This window comes from Lathyrus oleraceus, chromosome 1 (assembly GCF_024323335.1).
Source record: "Lathyrus oleraceus cultivar Zhongwan6 chromosome 1, CAAS_Psat_ZW6_1.0, whole genome shotgun sequence".
Taxonomy (NCBI): Eukaryota; Viridiplantae; Streptophyta; class Magnoliopsida; order Fabales; family Fabaceae; genus Lathyrus; species Lathyrus oleraceus.
Genome location: NC_066579.1, coordinates 184,692,332 through 184,703,081, shown reverse-complemented (window position 1 = coordinate 184,703,081; position 10,750 = coordinate 184,692,332). Strand labels below are relative to the sequence as shown.

The 10,750-nt window shown below is 36.0% G+C and overlaps 1 long non-coding RNA gene across 1 annotated transcript; it reads right to left on the bottom strand.

Moving 5' to 3' along the window:
* Positions 1–2,311: 2,311 nt before the first annotated feature.
* LOC127126540 (uncharacterized) lies at positions 2,312–4,526 on the bottom strand. The gene is made up of 2 exons (XR_007805022.1): positions 4,045–4,526; positions 2,312–3,229 (listed from the first exon to the last, which is right to left on the bottom strand). It is a non-coding gene; the product is annotated as an uncharacterized LOC127126540 (long non-coding RNA).
* Positions 4,527–10,750: the final 6,224 nt, after the last annotated feature.

The window sequence follows — 10,750 nt, the reverse complement described above, 5'->3', positions numbered from 1 at the left end:
TTCTTCCTTTTTTAAATATTCATTTGTATTGATCTCCAACACTCATCCGTGTTGATATCTTTTTCCAATACTCGTCTGTATTGAGCACCAACACTCGTTTGTGTTAACCCTTTCTTTCAATACTCGTCTGTATTGATCCCTAACACTCATTTGTGTTAATTCTTCCTTTTTTCAATACTCGTTTGTATTGATCTCCAACACTCGTCAATATTGATATCTTTTTCCAATACTCGTCTATATTGGGCGCCAACACTCGTTTGTGCTAATCCTTTTTTCAATGTTCGTCTGTTTTGGTTCCATTCACCCGTATGTGTCTATCATTTTTTCGATACTCGTTTGTATTGATCTCTAACACTCATTTGTGTTTATACCTTTTGCCAATGCTCGTCTGTATTTAGTTCACGCACTCATTTGTGTCTATCCTTTTTATACTCGTGTGTTTTGATCTACAACACTCGTATGTAATTATACCATTTTCCAATGCTCGTATGTATTGAGTTCCCGCACTCGTCTATGTCTATCATTTTTATACCCGTCTGTTTTGATTCCTAACACCCGCATGCGTTTATCCTTCTTTTCAGTACTCGTCTGTATTGATTTCCAACACTCTTATGTGTTATCACTTTTTCCAATACTCATTTGTATTGAATCCCAACTATCGTCTGGTTTAATTCTTTTCAGTACTCGTCTGTACTGATTTCCAACACTCATATGTGTTATCTTTTTTTTCCAATACTCGTATGTATTTATTCCCTATGCTCGTTTGTGTTTATCCTTTTTTTATACTCGTCTGTATTAAGGTCCAACATTCATCTATTTTATTCCTTCTTTTCAACACTCGTCTGTGTTAATTTATTTTTCAATACTCGTCAGTATTGATTATCGACACTCGTCCGTGTTTATCCTTCTTACAATACTTGTTTGTATTAATTTCCTAGTCTGTGTCAATTCTTTTTCCAATACTCGTTCATATTGAGTTTTAACCTTCCTTCGCATTGACTCATTGTCAGTACAGTTCGTATTGATTTTTCATCTTTCATCTATGTTGATCCCTTCCAATACTCATTTGTATTGGTGTCCATCACTCGTCCGTGTGGATTTCACTATTCTTCTTAACCCTTTGTTAAGAAGTTCTCAGTACCTTATTTGTCGCTTTTCCTTATTATCCTTTTACTAAGGAGTTCTCGTCACTTGTTGTACGAGAAAACCATATCCCCAGCGAAGTCATCTATCACCCTAAAGCCCAGGTTCTATCGGCAAACCACTTTCAAACATTTTACACAATATATCCCCCAACAGAAAAACTTTTCTCTCAGTGCCTGATAACGCTTGTTAGTAGAGATAAAAAATGATAAGATCAACCATACTGCATTAGCATATTGTATAGGTCATGCATGCCTAACCTTTCATAACTACTGACTTCCCCACAAATATTTCAATCTAATCCCTAGCAGCTGCCCTATACAGAAGCCAGTTGATTCATCCCATATCCCAGTGCAGAAATTCATTGAAACATGTCTTCTCATTACATTCCATTAGTTCCTGGTGGGAAAATTTCTTGGATATTCAAATATTTAATCTTTTCCTACCTCGAATGTTTGAAAGTCGTTGTTATTCATACATTCAGGTTTGAGAATATTAAATAGGGGCAAATGTCATACCCCAAAATTTGTCCTCCCTTTTTCATTTCTACCTAACCTTTTGATTTAAGATTCCATATGCATATCCATGACATTACAATACATTCATTTGCACTGAGAATCTCAAAATTATATATCCAAAGGTCTTGATCACACAAAGCGTGGAAGGGAGGTTGAGTCCCCAAGCTAGGGTTCATGTGATGGCCATGCTTGTATTGGAATTGTTCATTGTCTTCATCATGGAGCATATGGGAAATCCTAACTCATTGGTGTTGGATTACAAGCATCATCAAGGTCATCAATCCCTAAAACCCTAATTTCTAGTAATGACACTATCATCTATTTTGTGTGCATTCAAGCTTGAGGATCATCTGGGTCATTGGGTCATTCATGGAGGATTCATTGGTTTTATTAACAATTCATCAAAGGTCATACTTGTTATGGTCATATTGCCTTGACTAAGAAGGTGTGTCCATTCAAAGTTTTACATGTCCATGGCATTACTTGATTGGAGTTCATTGGTTTAAGACCAGTTTAATAGCATATGTCATTTGGTTTAAGGGCATTATGGTCCACATTCAAAGTCCATTTCATCAAGTCATTGTCTGTTCCATTCATTCCATTAAGCCATGTGTTATGTCGTTTCATTTTAATCCAAAGTCATTCATTTCAAAACATGTTAGTACCATTCATTTCATCATAAAGTATCATTACATATCATTACATATCATTACAATTACATCATAATTGTCCAAAAGGAATTACACAAAAAGTACATTTTTCTACCTAAGTTGAATTTTGGTCCACTCTTGACATTTTGGTCAATTAACCCACTTAGACCATCTCCTAAAACCTAATGTCCATGTTTCACTTGAGTATTCCACTTAATGTTGCCATGATCCAAAACTTCACCATCTTTCTTCAAATGTAAGTCATGTTTTGATTTCCACCATTTCATGTTTACACATCCTCCAAAAAGCCAAACCAACCATTTTGACCATGTTCAATTCAATGAAACTCATAACAGAGTCCAAACCTAAGCATTTAACCATTGATAAAGCAATGCATTACCACATCCAAATTGCATACAACATTCAAGCAACCAAGGCAAGGCTATAACCCATTATCAAGCATGTCAAACCATACAATGCATTAGCAATTCATCTCATCTAAACAAAACCATCCATCACCATATCATGTAACAACTCATGTAGCAAACATTCTACAACATGCATAACATTCAAACAAACCATGTAATGAAAATAATCATCATGTCAGGCATAACAACTTCACAACAAGAGGAGGCAACCAACAAGAATGTTAAGCACATCAATTGAAAACAAATTCGGTCAAAGCAAGCGTTTATCATGACGGCCTATTCACATCAACAAGTTAACATTCATCCAGCAATGCAAGCAATTCATTCAACCACTCACTAAATAGCAGCCCTAGCACAAAAATCAATTCATGGCATACGTAATAGGGGCACACACCACATTGCATCCAGTCCAAGTAAAAAGAATCTCATGTTGTAGCCTTGGCATCACCACTTCATCATGTAATACTGCAGTGCTCATAATCCATTCATGCTGCAAAATAGGAGCCATGGCATACGACATTGCATCACAATAAAAAAAACAAGAAAATCAGAAGCATTTTAAGCCATACACCATACACACTCTAAGCCTAGCAAACAATAGTTCAAAGCATTATTCTAACTGAAGCAAAAAGAGAAAACCAATTGATTCCATTCAACAAACTCAACTGACTTCACTAACCAGATCAAATTAACACTCACTAAACTAACTTCCTCATAATTGATCTAACTGAATTCTAACACCTCCAACAAACTTTTAACCATTTCCTAACTGAACCAATGACTAAACTATAAAAAAATTACCAATTCCTAACAACTTGTAACATAAATAACAGAATTTCAGATGGAGATATAAGAAACATTTCACTGCATTTTATCACGCGATTCATTTTTTCACAATTTCATAAATCTAAGAACTCACTTTTACATCGAGCTCTCACCTTCCACACACAAAATTTCAGTTTTCACTTTGCACTTTATCACAATCCATCAATTAATTCCAGTCAGACACAAACACAATCAGGGAGCAATCAATTGACTCCCAATCCTTTCATCATGCATCATCAACCTTCAATCACCTAATAATTACCCAAAAATCACACGCATCGGAACTGAATCATTGCCAGCAATCTCTAATCAAAACCACCTTCACTCTCGTGCATCTCTAACACTCACGCATTAAGCCACAATCATTAATACGGGGCAACAACAAAGATTCAACTCCTAAAGACTAAATAAGTGGAAGAAGAAGAGGAAGAATCAAGACAAGTAGAAGAAGAAGGAAATAGTTGGAGTAAGAGGAATCACCTGAATAATCTTCATCTTCTTCGTTGGGTTTCGAATTTGCTTCACCGCTCTTCAAGGTAGGTCATCGATTTTTTGCCTGATTTCGCTTGAATTTGGTCACCAACATGTAGTTCTATACTTGGGGAATCAAAGCCCTAACAGATTGGGCTCTGATTCTTCCTTTCTAGGGTTTAATTTTTTATTTTCAGTTTAGGGTTCGTGAAGTTTTCATTTTGATTTGGATTATTGCTTAGAAATTGGGTTACATGTAGTGTGGATTCAGAATGTGGAGGCTGAGAGGATGAGGTTAACGGTTAAAATTGGATTTCTGGAAATCTCCGCCACCGAGGGAGCCTCTGGCGCGACGCAGATAGGAACTGAGGTGAGAGAGAGGAGACACTTTTTGAGTTTTCATTATTCTAAGCCTTTTGAATTTTTCTTCCACGTGCATTAAAGTGTGCTTATTTAACCGTTGCTGATCCATTTGCCATGCGTGCTTCACTTGTTCTTATCCATATTCATACACATGTTTTGATGCCTCCATGCTGACTCATGGCCATGTTTGATCACATTATCCACTTTTCCCTTGCACCATGGGTGATTTTCGGTGGGCTTGATTGGGCCTAGAGAGAAATTACTAAATGTTACAGGTTTTGATTGCATACCCCCACTGCATTCTGAATATTTAATTGGGCCTTTTGTATCTAGGTCCATGCACCATTTTGATATTGCACCCTCTTTTGCATTTTTTTATAATATTTTTGTGCTATTATTTTTACCATGATTCTATTATAATTAGGATGTGTTTTACCATGAAATTAGGAGTTGATTTGAGCATTATGTGTTTAATCTCACTTAGAACTTTTGTTGATTTTAATTCACATTTAATCGAGAATTGTTACTCTTAGCATGATTATATTAAGTACATTTGATTTAATGGTTTATTTGATTCTTAATTCATGTTTAGTTGATTTTTGATCATTGGATCTAATCACTTTAATATCCATTTAATTCTTCACTTGGTTTATGGTTATCTTATGGAAATTGAAAATTCCATTTATATGATGTATACCTTATGTGTGTCATTCCATTTACCATGATCATATGATTATCCCCTTTAATTGTTCATGATTCATTTCCATTTTGAATTAATAAAATGCCATTAAACATGTTTCCATTTGATGCATTAATTTCATTTGCTTTATTTCATACTAACTTCATGTGTTTGTGTGATTACATGAATTTATGACTTCAAGTGTGGATCCAAGTTAGTTTTTCCATCATGATGTTTAATCATTCATTTTTCTTGTATTGTTTGAGGAAACCATGCCACTTGATTGTTATAGGCATGGTGCTTGGGTTGTAACTTGTATGTTTCTATTCCTTCTCTTTTGTATTGTATGGTTCCATCCCCCAACTGTGGGTCACATGTCCCCCTATCCCATGCAAGTGTAATAATTTAGGTCTACCATTCCTTTATAGCTTTCCATGCATGCTAACTAAAAGATAAAACTAAACGATAAAAATAAAGTTTTCAAAAGACAAAAGCACACTTGATTCAACATCAAGTGTTTTCCAAATAAACTCACTTCATAGCAACACGAGTCCTTGATCCAACATCAAGTATCTCATTCCATTATCCATAGCATTCTCTATTCCTTTCTCAATCTATCTCATTATATCTCTATCTCCATTCTTCACACACACATTTTAACAATAAATGCCAAACACTTGATCCAATGTCAAGTGCCTTTTCAAAACAATTTCTCAATAAACTGGAATGGAAAAATGGGGTATACGTACTTGTACACAACATTCAAGTACTTGGGTTGTCGGTTGTACCTAACTTGTGGCCCGATGCTTGACTTCCTCCTCAAAATATATTATAATAAAACAAGTTCAATCTGGTGCTCTAAGAGAGAAAAAGAGTGGTTAGGATGCCACTATCCTCTCAACTCTCGAGTATTCTGATTGTTATCCGTTCTTAGCCAATGGTTAGATTCTTGTCTCCTTCTAAGTACCAACAGTTAAACTTGCCAAATCCTTTCACAAATCAAAACTTCTTTTGGATGAAAAAGAGTGGTAAGGATGCAAATGTCCTCTCAACTCCCAAGTATTCAGATTGTTGGTCGTGCTTAGGTAAGGGTTAGATGCTTGTCTCTGTACTAAAATCAACCCTAACCAATCAAATCTATTTTTTGTCTTATGATATCTTTCAAAACCTTTTCAATAAGGGCGTGTTACTTCTGTTCTACTGTGAATGAAGCTTAAGCCTCCATGTCCGAGCAAGTAATGTTTAATTGCTAGAATGTGATCCAAGCGCATCCATTTTATCGCAAACAAATAAACACTTAACGCTCCCATGCTCGAGCATACAAGCAAGTTGATTGTAGAACGTGAATTTCAACATTGTTCAATAAAAACAACTAACCAAATACTCCATTTGTGAGCGTAACTACGAAGCTTTGATTTCCTTATTGCACGAATGAGGATACGTAGGCACAAGGGTTTGAAACCTTGGTGAGCATACTAATTTAAAACTTATTTTCTCTTCCCATACTATTCTTTACTATTCTCTCATCTCATTTCATTGATAGCAAGTAACATTCAGATAAACAACATCCATGCGCATTTATACAAGCTAGTGGTTTCCATCGAGTACGATGGATGTGAGGGGTGTTAATACCTTCCCCTTACATAACCGACTTCTGAATCCTGTCTTGGTTGTGAAGACCATTTCTCTTTAGGGTTTTATCTCTATTTTCCATTTCCTTTGGAATAAATAAAATCTGGTGGCGACTTTGTATTTTTCACGGCGCGATAGTGCGCATGTATTTCCCTCTAATATTGTGCCTCATTTAGGAGATTATGCAATAAAGTGAGGTTAGGTCCATGTAAGGGGCTTTGTAGAAATTCTTCTTTATGATCAATGAGAACTTTAAGGTGACGATAATGTTGTTCCCCTTTAGAAGCTTCTTTGCTAAGTTGATTAACAATTTCCTAAGTCTAATGTGCTTGCCCTTTCAACTATCTGATTTCTTCAAAAACCTTTTCGAGATCACATTGACGTCGGGAAAGAGACACCTCAAGCTTTTCAGCATTGCTTTTCTCTTTGTTCAACTAGTCTTTGCAATCTTTCAATTTGTCTCAAAGTTCTTTGAGTAGGCTTCATAGCCCTCTTCCATCTCTTTGTGAGATTTCAGAGTTTGGTTCCAAACGGTCACCATTTTGCTAGCATGATATTGGGTCTCTACCAGCTGCTTCTTCTTTGTAGAGAGGCCAGCATAAGTTCCCTTAAGAGCTCCATCAACCTTTATTCTCTTGTTTTGTTTACCTTGAGAAACCTCAACAACTTTGAGCATACACTCTCTCTTCTGGTTGAGATTGATCTTTAAGTCTTCCTTCTCTTGAGTTAGTCTACCGAGGTCAGATCACAAATTTGCATTTTCCTTTTCTAACAGCTTGATAGTATCCTTAATCTTATCAACTTCTGAGATAGGAACAATAGAAGGCCTTGGAGGTTGAATGCTCATGGAAGGTTCAAGTGGAAAAAGCAACAAGACTTCCATGGCTCTTTCTCTAACCCATTATGTGCAGGCCTCTTTGGTTGTACAAATTTTCTTTCCAGTTCAGCCATTCCTTGACGATGAATCTCTCCACAGGCTCTGTTAATCCTCTTCATAAAATCTGGATTATCAACCTTTTCATGTAAGAAAAATTCGTCCAACTGCTCAGTGTCAGGTTTCTCAAGCATTGGGTAGCCTAATTGGCACAGCGCCAGACTTGGATTGTAGTTAATTTCTCATTTTGTTCATATGATATGTATATTAGGGAAATTACCACATTTGAGGATGATCTTGATATCGTAGTAGTTTCACGAATACCATGAGATATCATCAGTAGTTAGAGACATGATCCACTGGGACCATTTAAGATTGCCCTTATTCTCAACAAAAGGGCATTTGTTGGACAAGTGAGACATATACCATTTGTACAGCATGGGTGCATATCACACAATAGTTCCTTTCTTCTTCTAAGTCCTCAAGTGAATTGAGTAGTAGGCATCAATAAGGAGAGTGAGAGTAAGGTTCTTAGTCATAAAGATACAAATAGAAGCCAAGTTGACAAAGTCTTCAATGTTAGGAAACAAAACTATCTCGTATATAAGCAGAGTAAGAATAACATTGAAAATGTTCTAACTTCCAGCATCAACAAAGGTTGTAGCCTTGTATAGCAGAAACTTCATGGTGAAACCATGAGTACCACCTTCGGGCTTAAGATTGACCTCTACCTTCTTCTTCTCTAAGTGAAGTGCTTCAGCTATATGATGAAATTTGGGAAGTTCCTTTGTGTTATTGAATGGAACTCAGTCTTAATTCCAACCCCTAAGATGTGTGAATACTCCTCCAAAGTAGGAGCCATTTGGTAATCCTAAAAAGTGAAACATATCAATGGAGGATCATAGAACTGTACAAGAGTATGGATAACCATCACGTTGATTTCAGTGTTAAGGATGCTTAGAAGGTTGCCATAGTTCTTCTTGAAATCATCTCTATTATACAAAATCAGACGGGCTCCCAATCCTCTCAAAGCCTTCAGTTGAGGTTCCACAAACTTGTAACTATAGGTTCTTTTTCTGTCAGTACTCATTTTCTTCTTGAATGCTCAACAAAGACTATAGCTTTTGGATTCCCTAGAAATGCATATGCTAAAATTAGTTTTTTGATGATATGATGAAATGGTATGCGACATCATAGCTTCAAAGGTCCTCCATATTCTAGATAATCTGTATATGTTTCATAATGCAGGTTCAAAGGTTCGACGTATTCATAATTTTTAGGGTATGTAGAGTTTTAGGTTTCACGCAAAAACCTATATTCCCTCATAGGTAGGTTCTATTCTTCAAAAGGTGGTCCCTAAAAGGCCTTCTAGAGTCATAAATCCAAATGAGAATATCTTGATATAGCAAAAGCTTATAGGACAATGGCACCCCCAAGTTGCTCTAGTCTGGGTGCGGGCCTCGTGCCAACCCAATGCGCAAAATGCATATCAACATGACTATTCACGATTTTATCCTATCTGTATACTCAAGCTCGGGTGTAGATATTTTCTCTCAAATAACATCACAAAGCCCAACCCACAATGGAGAATATAACAGATATCCAAAGTATGACGAATATATAAAGGCAATAAAAATGAAATAAAAGTAAGGAAAGTAAGCACAAAAAAAGATGTGATAAAATAAAGAAAGTAAAACAATAAATATAAACACCCAAACATGCAAAGAAAACAACCAAAACTAGATTTGACTTACTTAGAGACTCCCCAGTAGAGTCGCCAACTATCGTTCCACGAACAATACCCGAGCGTAATGCATGCTCACAATACAAAAGAGTCGCCACCAAACTTTATTTATTCTAAAGGAAATGGAAAATATCGATAAAACCCAATAGGAAGAGAAAAAGGGTAAGGAAGTCGGTTATGCAAGGTGAAGGTATTAGCATCCCTCACATCTGTTGTACTCAACAGGAACCATTTTGATTATTCTTTATGCGTATGGGTGTTATTATCTAAATGTTACTTACGATTGATTTTAATTAAGGGGGGAAATAAGTTATTAATTAATATGCTCACCAAGGATTCAAACCCGCGTGCCTACGTATTTTCACAATGTAATGAGAAAATCAGAGTTATGTAGTTCGTGGTAGAAAATAAGTATTTATTGGTTGTTTTTAGAGAATAATTATAATTGTATCCTAGAAGTGTTTTGACTTTATCTAATTTTGATCCTGGTTCGGATGTGTAAGACCCCAATTTTGACCCTATGATCCCTCATGCTATCTCATCATATGCATTAGTTTTTGGGATCACACCTTGGCATCCTTCTTACCCCTCATTCATTGGGTTTACATTGGGAGAGATAACCAAGCACATTTGATTGTATCATACTTTGTTTTTTATTATTTACTAACACAAATGCAAAAAATATGTCAATATATAGTTTGTTGCTTTTGTAGGTAATGTGTGTGTTCACCCATACTCCATCAAGCTCATATATAGGGTTTGAGACCCTCAACGCAAGGAGACTAATCAAGAGATGGTTCACAATGACTCTAGACATCATATATGGGTCCCCATGATCTTAATTTATCATTTTGATCAAGAAATCATCAAGAGTTTGAAGCTTGTTTGCCTCGGAAGCCCTAATTCATCTAGGTATCTTGTGTGACTTCTTCTGCAAGTTTCTTCAACATTTGATTAAAACTTTCAAGGGATACTTCATATTAAATCATATTATGCATATATGGTCTCCATGAGTCCCAAATATCAAGATAATTTCAAGTTTGCAAGATGGTTCATGGTGGTTGACTAGAGAAAGTCAACTGGTCAAAACTAGGGTTCCCTAGACCCTATATCCTACAGTTTTTGTCATATGAAAATGATTCCAAGATCAAAGTTACTCCGTATGACATTAAAAACAACTTTCATGTTGAGCTCAAGAGCTATGTTTTCTTGGAACGTCATTTTTTATGACGAAATGATTATAGGTCATTTTGTCTGAACCCTAGTTAGGATGTCAACTTCCAAGGACCCTAACTTGCTAAATTTTTATGATATGAAAGTCATTCAAGTTTCATGATCAAATTCAAGATGTCTTCTCTAAGTTTAATTCTTCGAAGAAGTTCAAATTCAACTTTAAAAGGCATGTGCCAAGAGGAAACATTAT